Source organism: Ahaetulla prasina, chromosome 3, assembly GCF_028640845.1.
Source record: "Ahaetulla prasina isolate Xishuangbanna chromosome 3, ASM2864084v1, whole genome shotgun sequence".
Lineage (NCBI taxonomy): Eukaryota > Metazoa > Chordata > Lepidosauria > Squamata > Colubridae > Ahaetulla > Ahaetulla prasina.
Window position 1 is genome coordinate 177,905,020 of NC_080541.1, and position 24,324 is coordinate 177,929,343.

At 41.7% G+C, this 24,324-nt stretch overlaps 1 protein-coding gene across 1 annotated transcript in view; it reads right to left on the bottom strand.

The window, feature by feature from the left end:
• Positions 1-24,324, bottom strand: part of PTPRF (protein tyrosine phosphatase receptor type F) — a 609,016-nt gene that overhangs the window by 542,935 nt on the left and 41,757 nt on the right. The window lies entirely within an intron of this gene.

The following is a 24,324-nucleotide window of genomic DNA, read 5'->3' on the forward strand; positions in this document are numbered from 1 at the left end:
AGCAGCTGCAAGCTGCTTATAAATTAAAATGAGCAGTATTGTGCAATACTGAACAATGATTTCACAAAAGGGGACATAACTTCCATTTTTTTGCTGCCCAAAAAAGCAGGCTGACTTTGAGTGCACTATTTTCCAAGTCTTATTGCTCTTTCTCATCAAGAAAGTTGTGAAATAGGAAATAAAGTTAAAGCAAGGAGCTATGAATGAAGGTGATTCATAAGCAGGTCTAATTTAATATTTGGTCACTTGATTTCAAATAGCAAGGCTCCTTAAACCCTGTTTTAACTAGAAAATATATACTTTTGAATAACTAATATATTACATACACTTGGAAAAAGGCAATATAGTTTACCCAACACACCTTCTTCCTCCTATTTTCCCCACAACAATAACTCTGTGAGGTATGTTAGGTCGAGAGAGAGTGACTGGTTCAAGGTCACCTCGCTAGTTTTCATAACTAAGGTCTGACTACAACTCACAGTCTCCCAGTTTCTAATCTGGTGCCTTAGCCATTAGACCAAACTGGTTCTCATTATATCTGTATTAGAACATAAAATAATTGGAGGAAAACTGAAAAATCTTAAGAGTTATGGGATCATGGTTCACTGTTGCAGGATTTCAGGGTCATGTGACTGCCTTTTGTGACCTTCACTGCAGGAATCAGAAAGCTATTGAAAGGTTGCAAAATGTGATCATGTAACAACTGTGCAGGATTCACCTAATGACCACAACTGAACTGCTGAAACCTCTCTTGTAAGTTAGCATGTGTACATGAAGCTATGTTTTACAATCATGTCACTTAGTGAGAGAGTTCCCAGTCTCAATTACGATAAGCTTTTATTATTTTTGCATAGTCTTCTTCACAATCTGTGCACAGATATAATCAACAGGGCTGATCTTAACAGAATATTTCTCTAAAAGCAGCATTACTTTCCTGTAACAACAACAAAAGTGGCTAAACAACTGTAGATATAATTTCCTTGAAATTTTTCCCCCTCAGATTTTCATACCAATAGACAGGAAAAAAGGAGGTTGTGATGTAATTATTTGCTAGTTGCTAATACTAAAATAAAATGGACTTTATTTAATATGGGTTTATTTAAACAAGACCACATATCTCTTACTTATTAAATGTACAAATGTATTTTTATTTTATAAATATAAAAACAAATTGGCCTAGAGGAGCACTTTTGTTTTGTTTTTAAATCACAGTTCATGTAAAACAGCACCTAGTCCAGCGGTGAAATCCCCGAACCAGTAGCGCCAGCAGCGGGAGGCTCCATCCATCCGCTGGGACGTCATTACATCCGTTTTTTACCATCTTCGCATATGCAGCTCTTAGGCACGTGTATCGCACACGTCCCCGTCTGCTCCCATTCCCGAACCGGTAGGGAAGTAAAGTGGATTTCACTACTGACCCAGTCACCCCTCTTGTTTACATTTTGTTGTTGTTAATTGCGAAGTCGTGTCCAACCCATCGCGACCCCATGGACAACATTCCTCCAGGCCTTCCTGTCCTCTACCATCCTCTAGAGTCCATTTAAACTCATGCCTACTGCTTCAGTGACTCCATCCAGCCACGTCGTTCTCTGTCATCCCCTTCTTCTTTTGCCCTCAATCTTTCCTAGCATTAGGCTCTTCTCCAGTGAGTCCTTCTTTCTCATTAGGTGGCCAAAGTATTTCAGTTTCATCTTCAGGATCTGGCCTTCTAAAGAGCAGTCAGGGTTAATCTCCTCTAGGACTGACTTGTTTGTTCGCCTTGCAGTCCAAGGGACTCGCAGGAGTCTTCTCCAGCACCAGAGTTCAAAGGCCTCAATTCTTTGGCGCTCAGCCTTTCTTATGGTCCAACCTTCACAGCCATATATTGCAACTGGGAAAAGGAACATTGGCTTACCTGAAGGTTCCTTCTATGTACGCTGCGTAAGAGTCCAAAGCAATGGGTTGTTAACTTCATCTGATTGGCCAGAGACTGAGTTGAATTTGTTTAAACACACCTCCTCTTCCTGTTTAGCTCCAGTTTATTAACGAAGAAGCGGTATTGGAGAAGACGAACTCAATGTGAAAACTGGAAAAAACGGAACAATAACCTCCAGATCCCTGTATATAGACAAAAACAATAAGTGAAAATAGGGAGGGGTTGGACTCTCACGCAGCGTACATAGAAGGAACCTTCAGGTAAGCCAATGTTCCTTCTCCTGTACGCTGCTAAGAGAGTCCAAAGCAATGGGATATACCCAAGCTAAATATCCCTAGGGTGGGAAAGGAAAGATTAGGAAGATTCAGCAACAGGAAGAACTCGCTGCAGGACCCTCCGTCCGAATGAGGCCTCGGCTGAGGCAAATTGGTCCATCTTGTAGTTTTTAATAAATGGCGAAGGAGAGGCCCACGTGGCTGCTCTGCAAATGTCCAAGATAGAGGCCTGGGTGGGCCAGGCAGTTGTGGTGGCGCTGCGGGTGGAGTGCAGTGATGCGGCCTGGAAGATGGTGTTTCTGCTGGTCGTAGGCCATGGAAATACAGGCTTTTATCCACCTGCCTATGGTGGATGGGGAGACTTTGGTGCCCAGAGCCCTTGGTTGAAAGGAAACAAATAGGGATTCTGTCTTCCTGAAAGGAGCTGTTCTGTTGAGGTAAATACGCAGGGCCCTTCTTACGTCCAGTGTGTGCCATCGACGCCCGATGGATGCTTGGGATGAGGACAAAATCCGTAAGATGACTTCTTGAGATCTATGAAAGCTTGTGTTTATTTTAGGAAGAAAGGTAGGGTCTAATCGGAGAATGACTCGTTAGAGTGAAAAATCAATAAGTCCTTCCTGACCGAAAGGGCAGCGATCTCGGAGATCCTGCGGGCTGAGGTTATGGCTATGAGAAAGGCGACTTTAAAGGTTAAGAGCTTGAGACTGGAGGAGCTCAAGGGTTCAAAAGGGGAAGACATAAGCTTCTGAAGGACAAGGGTTAGGTCCCAGGTAGGGTATCTGTGTACCGGAGGCGGTCGCAGATTGTAAGCTCCCCTCAGAAAACGTCGGATACGGGGGTGTTGAGAAAGTGTGGAGGTCCCGTCACAGAATAAAACAGTGGCAAGAGCTGCAACCTGCCGGCGGATGGTGTTGGTGGCTAAACCCTTGTCCAATCCGTCCTGGAGGAATTGCAGGATATGTCTAATGGAGGCAGAGGTAGGTTCTATTCGATGTCTAAGACACCAGCGATGGAATGATGACCATGTGGCCTCGTAAATACGCGTTGTGGATGGGCGTCTAGAAGCCAGAAGGGTGGAGATGACCCCCATGGAATGCTTTTCTTTCTTTAGTATCTTCCTGTCAAGTGCCAGACGGCTAGTTGGTAACATTGAGGTTCTGGGTGGAGAATGGCTCCTTGGCGAGGGAAATCTGATCCGTGGAATTCGCCAAGGTGGATTGATGGACAGGCTCACCAGATCCGCAAACCAACTCCGTCGAGGCCAGTAAGGGGCTATGAGGAGAACTTCTGCCTTCTGTTCCAAGATCTTTCGTATGACCCTTGGCAGAAGGGGAGTCGGGGGGAAGGCATAAAGAAGGCCCCGGGGCCACTGACATCGTAGAGCATCTGTTCCTTCTGCTCCTGGGGTTTGGAACCTGGAGAAGAACCTTGGAAGTTGTTTGTTGGTCGGGCTGGCAAAGAGGTCTACTATGGGTTGCCCGAATTTGATCGTGATTGTGAGAAACAGATCCGGATGCAGTTGCCACTCTGATTGATTGATGGTCGTCCTGCTCAGCCAATCCGCTTGTGTGTTGGCGACTCCGGATATGTGGGCTGCCTGTAGTGAGAGAAGATGTTTTTCTCCCCTATGGCTGCAGCCTCCTTCATCAATATGAGGGATCGGGTGCCTCCTTGATGGTTCACATGGGCCTTTGTGGTAGTGTTGTCCGTCAGCAGTAGCACATGATGGTTTGATAGCTGCGCTTGGAAGTACCTGAGAGCTAGATGAGCAGCTCTCATTTCCAACCAGTTGATGTCGTTCTTGAGATCGTTGGGGGACCAACGACCCTGAGTTACCTGGTCTGATAGGTGGGCACCCCAGCCGTAGAGGCTTGCATCCGTGGCGAGGACGAGACGGCAATGTTCCTGGAATGAGCAGCCCTTTGTCAGGGCTGGAGACAGCCACCACTGTAGAGACTTTCTGACCTTTGGGGGCAGAGGAATTCTGATATCGGTATGGCTGTTGCCTGTTCTTTGGTGTGGGAGAAGTAGCCATTGTAGGGGTCGTGAGTGAAGACGTGCCCAGGGCACGATCAACAGACAAGAGACCATCTTTCCCAATAACTGTGAGAGCAGTGAAAGTGGAACCCTCTTGAGTGCCTTTACCTTTTTTGTCGTGTCTCTTATGTTGAGGAGACGGTCTCGGGAAAGAAACACCTGGCAGGATCTGGTGTTGATTCTTGCTCCCAGATGGACGATTCCGGTCGTAGGCACTAGATGGCTCTTTGCTTTGTTGACCGAAAAGCCGTGATCCTGTAGGGATTGAATTGTTACCTGTAAGCCCCGTAACGCCTCCTGGGCGGAAGACGACAGAATCAATATATCGTCCAGGTAACATTGCATTCTTACTGGAATTGTGTGAAGGTGGGCCGCCACAGCATCCAGAATCTTGGTGAAGGTACGAGGAGCGGAAGATAGACCGAAGGGCAGGGCCCTGTATTGAAAATGGGCTCCGGCATAACTGAACCTGAGAAAGCGTCTGTGGGCAGGTCTGATGGGTACATGTAGATAGGCCTCCTTGAGGTCGATGGATGTTAGATAGTCCCCTCTTCTGATGCTCCCTAAGATTGAATTGAGGGAGTGCATCTTGAATCTGCGATATTTGATGTGAAGGTTCAGTTGCTTCAGGTCTAAGATGGCTCTGGTGCCGCCTGATTTTTTGTCCACTAGGAAAAGAATTGAATAGAAGCCGGTCCCCTGGTGAGGCATGGGAACCGGTTCTATGGCACTGATGGACAATAGGTGTCGAATCTCGTCTTCCATTTGAGCCCTCTTGGTGGGGTCTTTGGGAATCTGGCATTGGATGAATCTCCTCGGAGGATTTGAATTGAATTCGAGGGAGAGACCAAGGGTGATGGTTTGCAGTACCCAGGCATCGGTTGTCGTGCGGGACCAGGTAGGGACGAACTTGGTGAGACAACCGCCGATGGGATCCTGGCCGGGATAGTCATTTGTTCCTGCAATAAGGTTGGAAACCGGATCCACGGTAGGGACGTCTGGTCTGGGATTGCCTGGTCCTGTCACGAAAGGACTGTCTGTCCTGAAACCTGTCAGGGGGAGGTTGGAAGGAACGTTGATAGGCCGGGGATTGGAACCCGGGATCCTGGGTGCGAAAGGGCTATCTGCGGAGGAAGAGAAGGACGTCTATCTGAACGTCTAAAGACGTAGGGAAGGATCTTACGTTTGTCTTTCCCCTCAACTAAAATAGGGTCTAGGGCTTCACCAAAGAGAGATCCACCCTTAAATGGGGCAGCCGCTAACCGCCATTTGGTCTTCATGTCGGCTTGCCATTGTCTGAGCCATAACAGCCTCCTGGAGGTGATGCTGGAGGCAAGGGCTCGGGATGCAAATTTTGCAGAATTAAGGGTGGCATCCGCAGTGTATTCAGCAGCCGCTATCAATTTATTTATGTCCTGATGTAATCTGGAATCATCCTGAGGAATCCTCTCCTGCATTTGTCTGAGCCATATCAAAGAGGTTCTAGCAAAGAATGAGGCTGCTGTGGCAGATCTGGTAGCCCAGGCAGCCGCTTGATGGGTTTTATGGTGGAGAGTTCCGCCTGCGGTCCTCCGCTCGAGACCTTCTGCTGCATCTGAAGGTATAATGTTGGAGGAAGAAGCCAAGGTGGCAATTGGGGTGTCTACGGTAGGAACCTTGAGGAGGTCCTCAAGATCTTGATCCGTCGTGTACATCTTTTTGTCTGAGCCACTAGGAGTAGGAATGGCACCAGGGTGACCCCATTGACGTTGGATGGTGTCCAAGAAGAGCTTGGGTGAAGGAATTACCCGTTGCTCTGAGACTGGTTCAGTAAAGAGGAATTTGTTGGGGTCTGACAGATCTGAAGCTCCCTCAGATTGGCGTAAGGCAACCCCCATGTTGGCCGTAACTTTTGCCTTGTGTAGTAATGTGTAGAAAAGCTCATGGCGAAAAAGGCCGGTGGGAGCAGGTTTGTCTGGGGCAGACTCTTCGTCTTCAGACAGATTATACTCTGCTATGTCTTCCTCCCCCAAAAAGGAGTCCTCACTATGGTGTGAAGGAGTTGAGAGCGTGCGCAGCGCGCATAGTCTGGGTGGGTGGCTATCAGAATGGGGTCTTTGGTCAGAGCTGCCCAAGGAGATGGAGCTGGGAAACCTCTCTGAGTGAAGGCATTGTCAATGCCTTGAGAAATGGTTTGCATGATAAGATGACGATATCCTGAGAAATGGCAGGATTACTGTCTTCTCTGTGGGAGACTCCCGCTGCTGTGGGAGTGAAGGTGGCAGAAGGTGCCTGATGTGGGAGCTCAGGCATGGCTCTGGAAGAATCTCCAAAAACTGTACAAATTGTTTCCTGGTTTTCTCCTGAACCACTAGGGATAGTGGGAGACCATCCAGGCTGATTTAATAAAGGGGAATCTTCAGTTAGTGGAACAGAAGTTTCCCTGCCTTCCTCTGCTAATCTTTGTTTTGCTTTATCAAATTGCCTATCCAAGGCCCGTTGTCTTCTGGAGGCATCTCTCTCTGCAGCAGCAGAGGTTTGGAGAGAAGTAGAAGACTTAGATTTGGTGGCAGAAGCCCTTGATTTGGATCTGCTCTTGTGAGGGGGAGGAGCCACGCTAGTAAGGTGTCCTTGGGAGGGCGAGGCAGAAGCCCGGGAAGGAGATCTGCTGCGATCCGCCATCTTGGAAATGAGGCCTAGTGGTTATCAGAGGCCTTGGAATATATGCCCAAATAATATAGTGGCCCTGATCTGAGAATCCTGGAATAAGATCAAATAATAAGGGCCAGTTAGCACCAAGCTGACACCACAGCTGGATTCAAACCATTCAAAGGCTGCCTCGGGGGTTGCTTGGGGGGGGGTCCCCAAATGGCGCGAAGCAGGCACCACTGCTCCTATAGCGCCCTTTTTACTGCAGCGTTGGCAGGGGGAACTAGCCTCCGACACCACGGATCTTTTCTCCACCCCTGCAGCCGTGAAGCCGACACCACGGCTTCTCCTGCGCTCCGCTGGCCTCCACTTACAGTTTGGTGAGGTCCAGCGATGTCCGTTCCTCAAACCGGCGATTCTACGAGGCTTGAGAGGCTTGGAATGTGAAAAAAATGGCCACCGGCTTTCGGGCGGCTCAGCTGAGCGGCGCTGGGCTGCGCGCGAAGCACGAGCCTCTTTCCTTGCCGCTCCGGCTCCCAGCAGTCAAGAAAAAACAATTGGGCACTTTAAAACTTTTTAAAAATTTTTTTCCTAATTTATTGAAGTCCTATGAGCTGATAAAAGAGTCAAAGGCAATGGAGCTAAAGGAGGTAGTCTCTCTATGGCCGACTGAGTTAATAAATGGAGCTAAACAGGAAGAGGAGGTGTGTTTAAACAAATTCAACTCAGTCTCTGGCCAATCAGATGAAGTTAACAACCCATTGCTTTGGACTCTCTTAGCAGCGTACAGGAGAACCATAGCTTTGACTATACGCAGTTTGGTTGGCAGGGAGATGTCTCTGCTTTTTAGTACGCTGTCTATATTTGCCATAGCTTTCCTCCCCAGGAGCAAGCGTCTTTTAATTTCTTGGCTGCAGTCCCCATTTGCGGTGATCTTGGAGCCCAGGAAAATAAAATCTGTCACTACCTCCATTTCTTCACCATCTATCTGCCAGGAATTGAAACGAACGGATGCCATGATTTTAGTTTTCTTAATGTTGAGTTTCAAGCCAACTTTTGCACTCTCCTCCTTCACCCGCATCAAGAGACTCTTTAGTTCCTCTTCGCTTTCTGCCATTAGAGTAGTATCATCTGCATATCTGAGGTTGTTGATATTTCTTCCGGCAATCTTAATTCTTAAATCTTGTTTACATAGCTCTCTCTCTAAATCCAAACGTTTTGTTATTTGATATTTCCTACTTGCCCCTTGCAGGAATAACAACATGTCATCAATTCCAATTTTCTTTTATGAAAGTTCTAGGTGTGACATGATTGAAATATAATCAATCAAGACAGAACGGTTCACATTAGCTGCTCTCAATCATACTAATAATAATGATGGACCAAAACTGGATTATGCAAGTCCCTAGGTAAAGAAACTGACGATCAAAGTAAAACTTGATACTTAAAAGACATTTTATAACCCAAATTACTTCTGTTTTGAGTAATTCATATCTATAGCTTAAAAACCTACAAATCATTTTGTTTATTCAAGTATTAAAAAAACAAACACAAGAATATGTAGAATATTTTAAACTAGTAATTTGAGGGTAAGCGGCACAAGGTTTGTCAAATGAGGAATACTTAGAACGGTGTTTCTAATGATGTATTGCATGTAATAAAGAACTGTCTCTCTTTCATCTCAAAAGAGTTGGAACTAAAGAAGAGTTAAATGAAAGAGAGGAAAAGAATCAGATTTATCATGTCCATTTATTATCTTTCTAGAGAAAGGGCTCTCAAGAGAAAAACATAAACTAAAGCAATTCCGCTCAGTTCTTTTGAGGCATTTCCAATGCTTGTTTTCAGATCATATGATCAATTCTGACCTTTACATTTCTTTGTCTCTACCTCCCTACAGTGTCTTATTCAGACTATCGGATTCAATTAATGAAACTATACTATTCTTTCACACTTGACTTCTTTCACAGATGAACAGTTCATCTTCATGCAGTTCCACTTTCAGCTTCAAAAGGTTTTTTTCCATCTTAGCCTCTTGTTTAAAATACTTTCAGATACAGAATTTAGGCAGTGGAGAGGATATAGCTGCTAGAAACTACTAAACAAATAATGAAATTCCCTAATAACCACAGCAAGGCAGCAGACATTCAAAAATTCGCAACACTGTGCATAGTTGGTCTACACACAATCAAGGTCAGAGTGCAGATGCTTTGAAATCTAAATTTGCCGCTAGAAAGCTGTGCTATTTCTCAGCTTCACTTTCATGAAGATGCTTGTCTGTACAATATTCACTTAGTGAGTTCACTTACACCCAGAAAATACACAGTTATCCTCTCACAAATTATTACTTATTACAGAACAAAGAGGAAGAAAATCTGCTGGAAATGTGACACATTCCACAAATCAAAAAGGCGACTTACTCATGACAATTATATATTGTGACAAATATAAAACAACTTTCAATTTCCAAAAGTGAGAGAAACTGTTTCCTCTCTTCTTTAAACTGCCAAGGCAGAAATAGTGGCTGGGATTATTACTGTCAATTAACACTAACAGACCAGTGAACAAGGGAGAGCTTAAAGACACTGTTTCTGCCCTGCAGGCATATAGCAGATGTAGAGGATAAGGGTGAAAGAAAAGGTTGATAAGATGACTAAATGAAATCTTTCCAACCAGCCATTTTTCCTGCTTTCCATGGCTTCAAGAATATACTACTACAGTAACTGGCAGTGCAAAAAATACTTCAGGTCAGGCTATATGCAATCGGACTGTGAAAATCTCAAAGAGACATTTTGTTTTTATTTCCGCAAAGTGTCTCCCTAATGTATGTCTAAAAAGCCAAGTCTTGTTTCTGCAGAGAAGCCAACCAAACTGCTTTACTGGCTTTTAAGGGTCTTCTGTGCATTTATAGAAGACATTTCTGTCAGAGTGAAACTGTCCACTTCAACACTTCGAGTGGAGAAGCAGAGACTGAGTGCCTCATTTTCCTGTGTTTTAGCATTACTTCACACCAGTAACTGAAATTAAAGTAGCCCTGGAAAGAAAAGCAGCAGCCCTTTGAACATTCGAAAAATGTATTACTGTATCATCTGTTTCAAAGAACCACAAACCTGTAGGATTTTGATGATGATCTAGCCAAGATGGCGCCGACGAAGGCTGCCTCAGTGAAATGCTCTCTAATTGTTTCTTTATTTCTAATTGTTCTCTGTGACTCACTACGGATTTCCTACTCACGAGACCATCTGCTAAAAATTAAGGAACATTTCTTTAAGGAGCAGCTTTCTTTGATCTCACCCCCGCCTGTCTTTACAAACACGGAGGAGATTCTAACACAGGAGGAGGCAATTCCCACGGAGCCATGGACTACTAAAAAAACCAAACGACGGAAGAGAAAGAAGAGAGGTAAATGATCTGGGATCTTAATCAGGCTAAGAAATCGCATTAAACTCCTCTGCCTTCAATTTTCCTAACATATATTTGTTAGGAAAATTGAAGGCAGAGGAGTTTAATGCGATTTCTTAGCCTGATTAAGATCCCAGATCATTTACCTCTCTTCTTTCTCTTTGCTCACTTGCAAATAGGATGGATGAAATACTCCTCTTAAACAAATACTATTCTGATTTTCGCAATTCAGCAGTCCTATGCTTCTCTGAAACCTGGTTAAATGAATCAATTGAAAATAGCAGCCTGAACATTCCAGGGTTTCAGATTGAACGATCAGACAGGATTCCAGAAACATCTGGTAAAAAGAAAGGAGGAGGCTTATGCCTATATATTAATAGAAACTGGTGTCAAGATTTTAAAATAATTTACAAATTCTGTGACAATTTAGAGACTTTAATTATCAACTGCAAACCTTACTATTCGCCTCGTGAATTTTCCTCATTTCTTCTAATTGCTGTTTATGTCCCACCACAAGCCTGTGTAAACAAGGCATTACGAACTCTAGCTGACCAAATTATGGAGGCTGAAGCCAAACACCCTGATTCACTGGCCATTGTTTTGGGAGATCTAAACAAGGCAAACTTAAGGAAACAACTACCAAAATACTTTCAGCATGTCAATTGTCCCACCAGAGGCAAGAATACTCTAGACCATTGCTACACAACACTAAAAGATGCTTATCAGTCTTTACCACGTGCAGCTGTAGGACACTCTGATCATTGCATGATTCACCTTGTACCTGCTTACAGGCAAAGACTTAAAGCCACAAAACCAATAATTAAATCAGTGAAGACCTGGACGGAGGAATCAAAATTAAAGCTACAGGCATGTTTTGACTGCACTGATTGGAATATTTTTAAAGATACCTCTGCAGACCTGGATGAACTCACAGATACTGTAACATCATATGTCAGCTTCTGTGAAGACCTATGTGTACCTACAAGGAACTTGCAAATATACAGTAACAACAAACCTTGGTTTACACCTAAACTTAAGCAGCTACGACATTCCAAAGAGGAAGCCTACAGAAAAGGTGATAAAATGCTGTACAATCAGGCCAGAAATGCACTAACAAGGGAGATCAGAGCAGCAAAAAGAAGCTACTCTGAAAAGCTAAAGAATCAGTTTTCAGCAAATGAACCAGCAAACATGTGGAAAACTCTTAAAAATATCACCGGCTATGGCAAACCTCCTTCCCAGGCTGAAGGTAATCAACAACTGGCAGATGACCTGAATGAGTTTTACTGCAGGTTTGAAAGGAAACTACAGCCACCTATCTCCACAACCCCCATCTCAGACACACCAACAACAGCCAAGCCTCCTACAACTGACCCCATTTCATTGGGTTCACAACCCCTAGTGATCACAGAAAAGGAAGTGCAGGACCTATTTCACAGACAAAAGCCAGGAAAAGCTCCAGGCCCAGACAAGATAACTCCTTCTTGCTTAAAAGTCTGTGCTGACCAATTGGCCCCCATCTTCACCCATATTTTCAATAAATCACTAGAGATGTGTTATGTTCCTTCTTGCTTCAAACGCTCTACCATCATCCCAGTGCCATCAAGGAACTGAATGAATACAGACCAGTTGCTTTAACATCTGTAGTCATGAAAACCTTTGAAAGGTTAGTGCTTTCCTACCTGAAAACCATCACGGATCCGCTGTTAGACCCTTGCAATTTGCATACCGAGCAAATAGATCAACAGATGATGCTGTTAATATGGCTCTGCACTACATCCTACAACATCTTGAGTCTCCAAAGACCTATGCAAGGGTCCTTTTTGTAGACTTTAGTTCAGCATTCAATACCATCATTCCAGACATTCTTCTAACTAAGCTAAACCAGCTACAGGTACCGGAACAGACTTGTAAGTGGATCACAAGCTTCCTAACAAACAGGAAGCAGCAGGTGAAGCTAAGCAAGATCACATCAAATACCTGTACAATTAGCACAGGGGCCCCCAAGGCTGTGTGCTCTCCCCACTTCTCTTCTCTCTGTATACCAATGACTGCATCTCCAATGATCCATCTGTTAAGCTACTGAAGTTCGCAGATGACACAACAGTGATTGGTCTCATTCGAGACAATGACGAATCCGCATATAGACGAGAGGTCGAACGACTAGCCTTGTGGTGCAACCAAAACAATCTGGAACTGAACACACTCAAAACCGTAGAAATGGTGGTAGACTTTAGGAAAACCCTTCCATACTTCCACCTCTCACAATACTTGACAACACAGTATCAACAGTAGAAACCTTCATATTTCTGGGTTCTATCATATCGCAAGATCTCAAATGGACAGCTAACATCAAAAACATCATTACAAAAGGACAACAAAGAATGTTCTTTCTGCGCCAACTCAGTAAGCTCAAACTGCCCAAGGAGCTGCTGATCCAGTTCTACAGAGGAATTATTGAGTCTGTCATTTGCACCTCTATAACTGTCTGGTTCGGTTCTGCAACCCAACAAGAAAAACACAGACTTCAGAGGATAATTAGAACTGCAGAAAAAATAATTGCTACCAACCTGCCTTCCATTGAGGACCTGTATACTGCACGAATCAAGAAGAGGGCCGTGAAAATATTTACAGACCCCTCGCATCCTGGACATAAACTGTTTCAACTCCTACCCTCAAAACGACGCTATAGAGCACTGCACACCAGAACAACTAGACACAAGAACAGTTTTTTCCCGAAGGCCATCACTCTGCTAAACAAATAATTCCCTCAACACTGTCAGACTATTTACTGAATCTGCACTACTATTAATCGTTTCATAGTTCCCATCACCAATCTCTTCCACTTATGACTGTATGACTATAACTTGTTGCTGGCAATCCTTATGATTTATATTGATATATTGACCATCAATTGTAAATGTTGTACCTTGATGAATGTATCTTTTCTTTTATGTACACTGAGAGCATATGCACCAAGACAAATTCCTTGGCCAATAAAATTCTATTCTATTCTATTCTATTCTATTCTATTCTATTCTATTCTATTCTATTAGACAGGCTGGATTATAAAAAGAAGTAACTATGAAGTAACTTTAGAGACAGGGGTTAAAATATAGTTGTACTTATAACAGCTGTGAAAAATATTGGAAGCTGTGCATTTTTTTGTTTCTTTTCTATTTTTCCATAACTTTTTTCTTTTTCTTACAATTTTTGCTTTTTCTCAGATTTCTTTTTTCTTTCTTACTTTCTATTAGTTTGTGTTAGTTTTTATCTTCTTGCTTAAACATTTAATAAAATTACATATGAAAAAAGAATCTCAAACGGTAATTATTAATTATTAAGCATACATAAATGCTCAGTTCCATCCAGTCATCCTGACTCTACTTCAAATTAAAATTATAGGATTGTAAAAAGACAGCTTTTAAACCATACAGCAAAATCCATATCTTACTTTCTTATGCATAGGTGCTAAATCTTTCGGTCAAGAAAGCTATTCATTCATCCTCTCAAATTCTCAAGCAGAGTTACTTTCCCAGCTAAAAATGAGTGGTTGTTAAAGAAGTTCCATTATAGAACAGTTTCTAATAAAACGCCATACCAAACTATGAGAAAAAAAACAGATTCAGTATAGTCTTAATATCCTGCCAAAACTGTTGTAAGGATAAAATGAAACCACCTAAGCTACAGAAAGTCTGCTTTCACTGCAGTGGCCCAGAAATATGTTTAATAAATAAATAAAGAACAGGCAAACCTTTCTTACCAACATTCATGTTTCTCAATGAGTTTTGCTAATTTACAAAAATCTAGTCTCCACACCCTCTGTACAACATAAAATAAACACTGCATATCCCAAATATTGATCACTAAAAGAGTATGAGAAGTGGTAATCTTGGTTTCTGCCAAATATCTTCTCAGGGATGATTAAGAAATTAATCACACTCTTTTTTCATTCATTTCCCTTTTTGGGGAGAGGGGGGAAAGTATCTTTGAATTAGTCTTGAGTCATAATATATGGACAAGCCATGCAATTTTCTTCTCAACATTTTTGGAAGCCCCTTGCCTTCTTCCTAAGACTGGAAGAGAACGACTCGCCCAAAAAGGAAATTGCTTTGAAGGACAGGAGGAAGAACCACTGTCAAGGCAACAGTCAGATAAAAGGGGCCAGAGCAAGGTCAGAAAGTAACATGAGAAAATATCTCTGACAAGTCCCCTCCCTAGTTCACAAAGTTAAAGGGAGGGAAGAGAAACCACATTCAGACTTGCAAGATTCTATTACTACAGCTATTACAATAAAAGTAATGCTGACCTCACGGCATTGGTTTCTTAATCTCATCTGCCTTCTAGGACTGACATCAATCTTACAAGTCTGAATATGCAATGCTATTTATTAGAGAAGAATGCTATTTTGTTACTATTTGAATGCATATTTCCCTTTCTACTCAGAGGTAGGTAATAGTAATAGCAAAACTTCAGTTGTTTGTTCGTCTTCTAAACGTATAAGCAGTGGTGGGATTCAAATAATTTAATAACCGCTTCTCTGCCCTAATGATTTCTTCCAACAACCAGTTCACCAAAGTGCTCAGAAAGTTAACAACCAGTTCTCCCAAAGTGGTGTGAACCGGCTGAATCCCACCACTGGTTATAAGGATAATATGTGATGGTTAAACAGCTTCAAAAAACACAAAAATGTTTTGCAAAAGTTTTCTGCTTGTTTACCCAATGGGAGTCATGAAGTCTGACTCGAAACCTTGCCTTGATGAAGTGTCAGAATGAACTCTATCAACTCCATAGTTAATATTACTTTTTTGTCCAAGAGCTGTAAAATCAGGTTTCACTAAGAATTTCAGTGTTTCACCTCAAGCTCCTTCTCACCATTTAAAATTTGTTTTACTGGGGGGGGGGGGAAGAAGAGTTCATTCCTTCACAGCTTGTGCCTAACCCTATCATTAAATACCTTTTCTGCTGTAATTAATGTTCAACAAAGTTGTGATTTCTACACAGTAAAATACTGTTTTTCATCTTAAATTAAATCATCTAACACCTCTGATCTACAATAGTTACTCATGTTCAATTTTTCCACAACAGGGCTGAATGTAAATGTAAACAGCTTCCTGAAAATGTGTTTTATATTTGGAACTAGATTGTCATTTTACTTAATATTATAGGAAAAAGGGGGAGAACAAATTCTCCAAAAGTTTCCAGGAACTAGAATTCCCCTATTGATAGGGGCACAAGGATAGGGTTATTTTTTTACATTCAAGGGATTTTTCAGATTTTGAATAATGCAGCAAGTACACAACTATGTCAGCCATTTTGCATTCTCTAAAAAAATGTTTCTCAACCTTGGCAATTGTAGGATGTGGGGACTTCAACTCTCAGAATTCCCCAGCCAGCATAGCCAGCTGGGAGTTGAAATCACACATCTTATAGTTGCCAAGTTTGGGAAACTCTGCTATAAAACATCAAGATCTAGAATCAATTCCAGTTGGTCAGAATAGACATAGACACAGGGTTACTAGAATTTGATGCAGAACCATATCCATTTTTATCTTGGTATATTATTCCCAAGAGACCATTATTCCTAGAGAACTCTCTAGCTTGCCTCTTGGGCGTTCTGTTTCTATTTTATTCACCCATTCATTCACAAAATGTATATAGCTGTCCATCTTAAGCAAATAAATTTGGGCAGTTCAGAATACAAAACAATACACATGCGCGCGCGCACACACACACAAAATTTACCAAATCAAAATCCAAAGCTGAGGAATCTCAGTTATAAATTTCAATTACAAATTCACCAACATCTGGATCCACTAACATTCCAGCCCTTATATTGAGGGGGGGATAGGTTTTTACAGCCTTTTGAAAGATTAGCAGGATCAGGGCATTTCAAATCTCCAGGTGAAGGCTGTTCAACAAGGCTGTTCCTCTATATTATAGTGGTGAAGGGAACATACATACTAAATTACTAGAATTAGTAGGAAACTTGCTAATGATATTTGATGTCTTGGTCTCTTGTTTGTATAACTGCACATGGTAAATATCTGTTTCCCATAACACTGACATATATATATTGTGCCCGTTTGTGGTTAGAACATAAATATGCCATCATGGATGGTTATGGAGGTGACACTGACTAAATTCCTGAATTGTTACTGATACCTCATCCCACCAATGACAGTCTCTGGAAATTGTCAGAGTCCATCATTTGATCTCTCCCCACCCCACTCTGACTGAGAACAAGTATGTCATCCTCCAGGAAATCAAGTGGTAATTAAGAAGACAAATGGAAAAGATAACACCACAGAAAGAAGTCAGATTGCATTCATTGACCCTTACTATTGTGACCCCCGATGTAAATCCAGAAGTTAGTTTACATTCACTGACTTATACTATGGGAACATGCAAACCAGATTCCAGAATACGCAGATGCCAGAGTTGAGGATTTATGACTTTTTGTGTATAAGAGAACATGGCTTTCTGTCATGAGTCGGTAGTTCTTCCTTGCATGTATGTATGCACCATTATGTGTTTGGAACAGCTAACCATTTAAGCTTGATTAAGATTAAATGCTATTTTACTCAAGCCTCTGTTTAAGTCTCTTGATTGGCAGTTATGAGCTTAGACATATCAATAAATGGACTTTACAATGGCAATGGTCAGAATTTGTGGCACTTAGCTCTACCATAGTTCCAATGCTGTATCTTGGCTCCCAATGAGCCAAGTCTGGCCAATGAATCCTCTACCCCTAAACTTTTTCTCTTTCTTAGATGAAGATCTTTCACTGACCCTTTTAATATGCTATGATTCTAACTTGTTCCTTCTAATTGTTCTGCCAATGTTTATTCCAATATGGTATGCCAACATTTAACAATAATGTCTTGGGCATTTCCCATCAGGCAGATAGTGTAATCCAGTGGTAGTCAACCTGGTCCCTACCGCCCACTAGTGGGCGTTCCAGCTTTCATGGTGGGTGGTAGGGGTTTTGTCCAATACTGAAGCACTTTCCTTTTTTTTAATTTAATTGACTTTTTAAAAAAATTTCATAGCATTATTTAAAAACATTTTCATTAGGTTTTCATAAAATTCCCGTGCCAATTTAAATTTCTGAAAATATACTATTTGTATCGCCCACGCATAAGTTTAGTTCACGTTACATAAGTGAAACTAAATGGCACTAGTGCGACCGCAAACAAAAGAGCCTTGCCCCAGAATAGCTCACGCATCTCCCCCCACACCACCCAGCTGTAACAGACAAGCAGAGCTGGTAGCCGGGAGACGACTTCCGGTATCCAGCGGCAACGGACGTCTGGAAGGCTTCTCCTGCCTCCAGCGCCCGAATCCGGCCGCCGCCGAGGCCCTCAGGGGCCAGGTGTTCCGAAAAGGACACCTGCCGCACGGACGGCTCGCCAGGGGTCTCCCAGCCGACATACAGGACTGTGGGGACCGATGCTGGCGCGTCCTAGGCTCGGCGGGGTTCGGAGGCCACAGGCCGCGGCCATTATTTTGGTCGTCGCCTGGGCCGCTGTGCCCGGTGACACCGGGGCATTGGATTTATAACTGCAGCAGCCTGGTGGTGAACAGGGCACGGAGAAGAATTGAGGAGGAGAAGGGAAGGGAATATCGGTAAACGTGAGTGGACTGCTCCGAGTGCGGGGGTTTTTCTCCCTGCGGTTGGAAGGAGCACGAGTTATTCTGGAGAGAGGAGAACTTAAAATAAGAAGATTACCGGTTTTGTGGAGCTCTGGAGAGAAGAGGTGATGGAGAAATTTAGGAGGGAAGGTTTGAGGCCCCCCCTCCTTCTGGGGAACAGTGGTGGCGTCCAGCTTCCGCCTTCACTATGAGAATTTTGATGACATCACTTCCCTTCGGCTTCCTGGTTGACTAACTGTACTCTGGACTCGTTGCTCCTGTGAGTGCCCCCTGGTGGATCCGGAGGAAATTACAAGGATACCGTGCCTGCCTGAGGATTTTGTATTTTTTTCCTTAATGGCAAAAGGTCAGAGACCAACTGCTGGAGAGATGGAGAATTTTGGAAAAGTTATCTAATATGACCAAGAAGTAGAATGAAGTAAGAGCAGAAATTGTGACTATCCAAAAGGATTTAAAGGATACTCAACAAGTTTCAGCAGAAAACAAGCAGAAAGTGGAAGGTTTGGAGGGTGAGATGCGGGCAGTGCAGAAAAGAGAGGAGACGACAGGCAATGCTGTGCTTGGACTACAGATGGATAAAATGTCTTATTTCCTTAGGTTTCAAAATTTGGAAGAAGTGGACCAAGAAGACTTGAGAGATGTTGTGACTAAATTGTTGGGAGAATTTCTTGGGAGAGGTGTTGATTTCATGAATTGGGATGTGGATCGAGTTTATAGAGTTAATTCGCAATATGCACGCACGCATGCAGTTCCCAGAGAGGTTCATGTCAAATTTGTGAGAAGAGAGACGAGATGAAATTCTTAGAAAACATAGGAGTGGGGCACTGATTTACAGGGGCAGGGAGATAGCCATTCTGAGGCAGATTCCCAGACAGGTGCGTGAAAAAGAAAGAAATATTATTTTTGTCAAGCAAATTGTACCAGAAGGAGTGGGCTTCAGATGGCTGATGCCAGAGGGATTGATGATTTTCCGGGAGGGCATTACGAAAAAAATCAGTACAATTGCGGAGGCTACGGCCTATGTGGAGGAACACAAAGCCTTCCTGGAATCAGATGACCCAGGAATTGAAGAAGGGGAGGTTATAGATCATGGGGCTGAAGCGGCTGCCGCTGTTGCGGGCCTGGAGTTGGGTCAGGCTGAACCCAGAGTTCTGAGATCCAAAACTAGGAAGTGATAAAGATATTTGGGATTGTGTTGGTTTTCCTTATTCTCTTTTGTACGATATTCTGTTTATTCTTGACTCTTCTTTATTACGTATTTAAAATTTGCAAACTTAGCTACTTCGTGTCACCTGCTTGCCTTATGGCTGTTGTATGTGTTAAAAAATTTGAGTAAAATTCTTATTTTAGATAAGAAAAATGAAAATTTACCATACCTGATATGTATTTGTATAAACCTTTTTTGACTAATAAAAACTTTTTGAATAAAAAGCAGAGCTGGTAGCCGGCACCCCCCCCAAACCTAATCCACGATGCGTGAGAGGCAACTGCAGATGACGATGCACGGTGCATTACTGTGGAACCGGTGGGCGGTTAGAAAATTTTACTACTAACAGAGATACAAAAGTGGGCAGTAGGTATAAAAAGGCTGACTACCCCGGTCTAATCCATATGCAAAACAACAGACAAAAATCTGATGACAAAAATTACGATATTCAAAGACCAGTGGAGAACACTTAACTTTTTAGAACTCCATCCCTGATTTTAAAGGGATTATTCCTGAACAAATAAAACCAAAACTAATGAGAACAAATATTCAAATTCTATCACTTGTATTTTGAATTTAGATAATTTGTTTTTTGTTTACTTATTTAACATAGTTACATCTTTTAATTGGCTTATACAAAGTTGGATATCAATAACTGTTCTATGATTTGTGACTCTTACATGTTTCTTCTTGCTATCTGTACTAATGTTACTGTTTAGAAACACCTGCCCCACAATTATGTATAATTTTAATTCAGCAAAGCAACCCGTGCATCTGATTTATTCATCTGCAACGCACTAAATCCTAGCCATAATAAACTACTTGCTTTTGCTGAAACACATTAACACTGCTATCCATCTAAAAATCATTACAATAGAATTCAATAATGGGTAAGATAACAGTTATTAAATTTTGGTAATATAGAAACCAAAGATAAATACATTGTCAGAATAAGATGAAAAGTAAAATAACTGAGTTATGAGCTTTATTTTTTGAAATAACAATAACCACAACATTTTAGCTGATAAAGTTATATGAACTCTAGCCCCTTGAATGTTATTAGTTGGAAGATAGGTTATGCTTTATGTTTTCTTGTACACTTGACACTTCATTAATTGATAAGGTATTAGGTAATATGAGGTGGACTGGCAGATTTTAGAATAATGATTTGGTATAAAAATTTGAATAATAAAAATAAATAAATAAATAAAAGATGTCTATGAACACTATATTTATTTATTTATTTATTTATTTATTTATTTATTTATTTATTTATTTATTTATTTATTTATTTATTTATTTATTTATTTATTTATTTATTTATTTATTTATTTATTTTATTAGATTTCTAGACCGCCCTTCTCCCGAAGGACTCAGGGCGGTGTACAGCCAAGATAAAAATAAACAATGTACAATTAAAAATAAATTAAAAAACTTATTATACAGTTAGGCCGATAAATTAAAATATATAATCTAAAAAACCCCAATTTAAAACTAAATAACAATTAAATTTAAAATCCACCCAATTTAAGAAAGCCCCGTGCGAACAAACAAATATGTTTTCAGTTCGCAGTGAAAGGTCCGAAGGTCAGATATTTGGTGTAAACCGGGGGGAAGTTCATTCCAGAGAGTAGGAGCCCCCACAGAGAAGGATCTTCCCCTGGGGGCCGCCAGCCGACATTGTTTGGCGGACGGCACCCTGAGAAGTCCCTCTCTGTGTGAGCTTACGGGTCGGTGGGAGGCATGAGGTAACAGCAGGCGGTCCCTTAAGTACCCAGGCCCCAAGCCATGGAGCGCTTTAAAGGTGGTAACCAGAACCTTGAAATGCACCCGAAAGGCAACAGGTAGCCAGTGCAGTCTGCGCAGGAGAGGTGTTACATGGGAGCTACGTGGAGCTCCCTCTATCACCCGTGCAGCTGCATTCTGGACCAACTGAAGCCTCCGAGTGCATCTCAAGGGGAGCCCCATGTAGAGAGCATTGCAATAATCCAGGCGAGAGGTAACAAGAGCATGAGTGACTGTGCATAGGGCATCCCGATCAAGGAAGGGGCGCAACTGGCAAACCAGGCGAACCTGGTGAAAGGCTCTCCTGGAGACGGCCGCCAAATGATCTTCAAGCGACAGCCGTGCATCCAGGAGAACACCCAAGTTGCGCACTCCCTCCTTTGGGGCCAATAACTCACCCCCAACAGTCAGCTGCGGCTGCAGCTGACTGTATAGGGGTGCCGGCAATATTCCAGATTAGTGGAAAGAAGATTAGGAAATTGCTATCTATTGTTCCTGATTTTTCCTCCGATTCAAAATTCAGGGTGATTGCAGAGAACAGCCAAGGAGTCGACAAATGGATGAGTGCACTGAAATTCCTCTCTGGATAAAGGGGAGGATATGGGGATATGGATATTCATACAGATGCTCTCCATGATCTGGGAACCAGGAGAGTCATTTTTGGCCAAATTGCGGTTCACGATCTTCAGAGGGTTTTTCCACTTCCATTCATAATAAACATCTGGAAATTGCTTATAAATAGCCTTTTGGATACTGAGAACGTTTAGGAGGACAAGTTTCATCTTCCCCACTTACTTTGCTTATGGGAAACTTACACTGGATGGGGGAGGGAGGGAGGGATTCCCAGACAGGCTGGGAAACTCACAAAACAGTGAAAATGAAAATCACATGACTGCAGCAACAGCACTACAATACAACAGTTGTTGTAGAACTGAAGCAGCTGTAACATTGCCAAATTTCATTCTCTTGGAAGACACTGGTCTTGGATTTCGGACACATTCTGTAAATTAGCCCATTTGAAGTACCTTGGTTCAAAAACTATTCCCTTATGGATGCATTACTTTGCCCAGTTAAAGGTCACGACAACAAGATTTTTAGTAATCTATAGATATCAAAGGAGGTGATAAGTTACTGAAATTATTTGTACTTATCTAAATGAAGGGGAAAGCAATTTTTAATATATATTTTTACTTTATATTTTTCCTTTTCAATTTTTTTTCATTTTCCCTCTCTTTTTTATATTTCTGTTAATCTGTATTAGTTTTTGACCCTTGTTTTTAACTTTCAATACAAATTATTAACATAAAAAGGTCAGTATGATTTCCCTGCCAAATCTATAACAGATTTTAAACTGAAATTGGTCTTTAGGGCTTGTATGATATATTTTATTAATCTTACAAATACAGGCCTCACATTATTACATACTGACCTAGATTTAACAGAAAATTGGGCTTTTCATCCTACATTATTTCATGTATTCTAACAATAAGAAATGGGAACGAAACCCATTATTCATTTTTCGCATACATTTTGGCACAATTTTTCACCTTTCATAGGTAAAGTGAAAATTAACTTACAGAGAACTTTGTTAAGAATTTTTTTAAAAAATAATTTATTTTAACATTTTGATTATAAACTTTTTTAAACATTTAAAAAAAATCAAAGCAAGAAGTGGTGGAACAAAACACTTGATCCTCAAGTAAATGTAGATAATTGTTTTCTTTGACTTAAGAGCAGATACAGATGGATAAGTAAAAGGTGATTAACTTTAGGTAGGGAGACAATGATAAACTCTTGACAAGATAATGAATAATAAGTGTATTTTATGATATCAAAGATCAGAATAGCTAAAGCAATGTTTTCCCACCCCCTCCAGGGAAAATGTATAGCTATAAAAGTTAGATTTTGTGAAAGATACAGTAAAAAGTAGACAGATGTCTTACTTCAAACTATGGGTTTGAAAGAGTTACCAAGAAAACCAACCAATTAATCAATCCTGGACTAAATAAAGAATAACTGCTCTTCTGAGGCAATAATTGGCAAACAGGTACTAACCTACTTTAGTCATGCGATAGAGCAGATGATGGATTAAAAAAAACCTACTATACTTGGAAAAGTCAAGGGAAATAAAAAGGAATAACAACAAAAATGGATGTAAAGGATTAAAAGATACATTTTGAAAACATTACCAGTTATTACTTGAAGGATGTCAAGATGTTAAGCGGTCGTCAAAGATTGAACCTGACATGACAGCAACTAACTATTGATTATATTATAGGTACTTCTCAAGTTAATTGGGCCTGGAATTTCCATCTAAGCGAAGTGGTCATTAAGCAAAACATGTGACCACAACCCTTTGTAAGGGTTGTCAGTCCCAATTGTCATTAGGCAAGAACTGCATAGTTGTTAGTTCAGAACATCAGGGCCTCTGTGGCTCAGGCTGCTAATGCAGTCTGTTATTAACAGCAGCAGCCTGCAATTACTGCAGGTTCTAGTCCCACCAGGCCCAAGGTTGACTCAGCCTTCCATCCTTTATAAGGTAGGTAAAAGGAGGACCCAGATTGTTGTGGGCAATAAGTTGACTTTGTATATAAATATACAAATAGAATGAAGACTATTGCCAACATAGTGTAAGCCGCCCTGAGTCTTCGGAGAAGGGCGGGATATAAATGTGAATAAAAAACAAAAAACATAATGCTTAACTCCATTAACTCTCCCTTTTGTCTATCACCCTCCCACATCTTTGCCCTTTAGGCCACTTCTCACAGCTGAGATGAAGAGATCACTGCATTGCATCACTGTCTACCTACTGTTGCTCCTAAAGTCATCCCCATCCCCAGTTGATGTTTGCCTGCCTACCCTCTGCTGGGATCACTACTATGGGCTGCTTTCAAGTCCTGTGTCCCTTGCTGCTGCCTTGTTGGTCACTAGGCTCCTGATGGGCTGCCCCATTTCAGCAGTCTCAGCCTGTTAACAGCCAGGAGAGCTCTGCATGCTCTGCACATTCCTGCCCCAAACAAGGAAGTACCTCCACTGATGCCACACAAAGGAGAAAGAGGTCCAAAGAGTGCCACTTCAGTCCCATCGGGAAGGAAAGAGACCAGGGCTGTAAGATCTAGCTGCACAATGTTGCTTGATGGAGACATTGTGAATGATAAAGAAGTTCTTCCTGGAGAAAAAGATGCTTCTTGTAAAAGACCTTGTCATGCTGCATAATGCCCCAGAATACTCAAATGATGCAAAGACTATGCAAATGAAGATGTAAATGTGATCTTTCTATACTCCTTAACACTATGTCCCTTATATCTCCTGCTTGGCCAGGGTTGATCAAGGTCTTTAAAGCCAACTACAGAAAGAATCCTCAAACCCTTGGATAGTGATCAACATTATCATTATCATTATGATCAACAATAATGTCA